Source organism: Penaeus chinensis, chromosome 42 (assembly GCF_019202785.1).
Source record: "Penaeus chinensis breed Huanghai No. 1 chromosome 42, ASM1920278v2, whole genome shotgun sequence".
NCBI classification, from domain to species: domain Eukaryota; kingdom Metazoa; phylum Arthropoda; class Malacostraca; order Decapoda; family Penaeidae; genus Penaeus; species Penaeus chinensis.
In genome coordinates, this window is record NC_061860.1 from 2429399 (window position 1) to 2432626 (window position 3228).

The window sequence follows — 3228 nt, forward strand, 5'->3', positions numbered from 1 at the left end:
AAATAATCATAGCACCCATCAGCTGTACCAGGATCAATACAAAGGACAAACGCAAGACAAAATTAGACATGCATGGCAATTTTTTTTTTCCTTGTCTCTGATTCAAAACAAGCTTTTTTCTTACTTTCTATTTTTGCCTTTTTTTTAAATACAGTTTTTGGTGGATACTGGAGGGCAGTTGCTCAAGAACAAGCAGGGTCAAAGGTCATAAAACATGCCTTTATAGTATGCAGCGAGCAAACAGCCTCGATTATCACAGCATTCACTAACATTTTCTTCTACATTACATAATGTAAATTTCATATATTCATTTATGTATTTAACCCACTCACCACACATTTATGTACTGTCCTCTGTAGTTTTTTGTGAATTTTGTAACATATAGATGGCTCCATATGTGCTTAGCTGGCAAGGAATCTATCAGTAGGCCCTAATGACCACTCATGATTTCCTAATTCCTTGAACTTGTGGAAAAATGTGTATTTTTTCCTAAGGCTATTGATATTGATACTGTTACTATTCTTATCTATATTCTAATTATCAAATTGCTATTAAAATCTTGGATGCACTAAAGTCAATAATATGAAAGACACATCCCAAAAATCAAGGTAAAGGGTAAACAGGTGAGATAGGTTGGAGTAATAACAGACTCCTTAGTGACTAATCACTTGTAGAGCCACCTTTGAGTAAATACAATTAATGAACTTGTATTACATTGGGCATGGCATGTATTCTTGCCATTAGTGCCAATTGGGTTAACCACTAACTAATCTTCTACCTGCTGCATAAGTAATATATTCTCTTTACAAACACACACACACACACACACACACACACACACACACACACACACACACACACACACACACACACACACACACACACACACACACACACACACACACACACACACACACACACACACACACACACACACACACACACACACACACACACACACACACACACACACACACACACACACACACACACACACACACACACACACACACACACACACACACACACACACACACACACACACACACACACACACACACAAAAGGGCAAATACTCTAGAATGCAAAAAGGCAAATATTCTAGAAGACACCTGTGTATCTGCCACTGGCCCCATGCCAATCACCGCAGTCTCCGTTTCTGACGGCCCCTGGCAAAAACCAACAGGCCCTCCAACATTCATACTCTGACAAGTAGATTTACTGTAGACTTACCCTACCTATGTATCACTAATTCAGGAACTAGACCAAGTTCTGTTTTCCCTGAAATTTCTGGTTGGAGGTATGCTGGCCCTTGCCAGAGTGTAATATATGGCGGCTGCAGCAATCGCCTAACCCAATCACAACAGGAGCCCCTGAGCCATACTGAACACCCATCAGGTTGCATGCAGAGTCAGCTGCTCGAGGGAAAATTCAGAAGCATGAGAAACAAAATTACTCCACTCTCTATGCCCATAACTGCAGCATAAATACTCTTACAAATAATGAAGCCAAGAAGAGGTTACCGTATCAGCCTATTTTTGAGGGGCTATTTCTCCTCATAAAGTGCAGCCAGGGCCAAACATGCACACAACTTTTTTCGTGCACAACTTAGATCTGGCTCAACCATACATAATATCATCCCAGTATGAGAGACAGTCAACCATGGTGTGACAGGATGTCCTCCCAGCTTGGTGTGATAAGGTTAAAACTGTACCAATATCACACTGGACATATTGTAGGCCTTCCATCATAGAACATTGCAAGTTTTAAATAAATTTAATTAAAACATAGCTAAGACTATTAAAAAAAAAATGTTTTTGGTAAATCTTCAGAATACCTTCACATGATCAATCAGAAGAAGGTATTCTGAGCGATTGCCCATTTTGAAAGGCTCCGCAGGTATCTCCTAAATATTTACTAAAGAGCAGACTACTACATTAAGTTACTAATCAAATGCTCAAAATTCTTAATTAAATGACACGTAGAGTTCCACGTTCTGCAATCTGTTCTTTAATTGGCTTTCATACTTAAGCGAGTAATCAAAACGTATCTTACTCATCTAATTATGTCTTAATAATCTATTTCTCACCTACCTCCATCTCACATAATCATTTTGCAATTCTTCTCATCACGACCTTGTGTTAAGGATAACTCTTATCATTTATCTGTTCATTTTATTTATTTAAAAAAAAAAATCCTGAATGATTTCTCGTGCGTCCAATTCTTTCCTCTATTTCCGTTGCCTCCCTTCATATTTCACCAACAAATTCCCCGTAACGTTTTAATAATCAAAATACGCATTTTCACCTTGAAAAAATACAATAACAAGTCCCAAAACACAATAAATCTACACCAAAAGAAATACTAAGAACAATAATAATAACAAAACAACACGTATTCAAACACCTTACCAATTCTATTACACTGCCTGCAAATTGAAAAAAAGAAGAAACCGCTTATTGTTTAAAATACTAACCTCTCTCTTACTCTCAGCCATAGACATGCTCCTGCTATGTACAAATCACATCCTCCACAGCTCAAAAAATAGTCTTGAAATGCAAACTTACGGAGGAATTTAAGAGTTTAATGAAAGAGACCGAGCCTCTGCTGCCGATGTTGCTTTGGCGTCGATCAGCTGTGTTGACATGGACGGGAGGGGGGGGAGGCGGGGGGGGGGGCGTCCGGCTGAGATAGGAGGTCTGTGTTTGATCTGTTTGTTTAGATCCGAGTATTTGGTTGTAAATGAAGTAGGGTTGTGTATGCATGTATTTGTTATTTGTACAGCTTATTATTTTTTTTTTTTAGAAAATGGGAGGGGGGGCATCCGGCTGAGATAGGAACTCTATGTTTGATCTGTTTGTTTAGATGCGAGTATTTGGTTGTAAATGAAGTAGGGTTGTGTATGTATGTATTTGTTATTTTTCTTTGTAATATATTATTTTTTACAGCTCTTTTTTTTTTTTTTTTTTTTTTTTTTTTTTTTTTTTTTTTTAGAAAATGGGAGGGGGAGGGCGTCCAGCTGAGATAGGAGGTCTGTGTTTGATTTGTTTATTTAAGATGCGAGTATTTGGTTGTAAATGAAGTAGGGTTGTGTATGTATTTTGTTATTTTTCTGTATGATATACTATTTTGTACAGCTTAGTATTTTTTTTTTTTTTTTTTTTTTTGTAGAAATTGTGAGGCTGAGATGGGAGCTCTGTGTTTGATCTGTTTGCTTAGATGTGAGTAT

At 37.5% G+C, this 3228-nt stretch overlaps 1 protein-coding gene across 4 annotated transcripts in view; it reads right to left on the reverse strand.

The window, feature by feature from the left end:
- LOC125047863 (transmembrane protein 68-like) overlaps positions 1-2655 on the reverse strand; it is a 14737-nt gene extending 12082 nt beyond the window's left edge. The window contains exons 1-2 of one of the 4 annotated variants that reach the window (XM_047646389.1): positions 2476-2639; positions 1238-1414 (exon numbers count right to left, since the gene is read on the reverse strand). The gene's annotated coding sequence lies outside the window, so the exon portion shown is untranslated. Of the gene's footprint in view, positions 1-1232; positions 1415-2475 lie in introns of all 4 variants that reach the window. The other 3 variants (XM_047646388.1, XM_047646390.1, XM_047646387.1) reach the window with 3 other exon arrangements.
- Between the last annotated feature and the right edge of the window lie 573 nt (positions 2656-3228).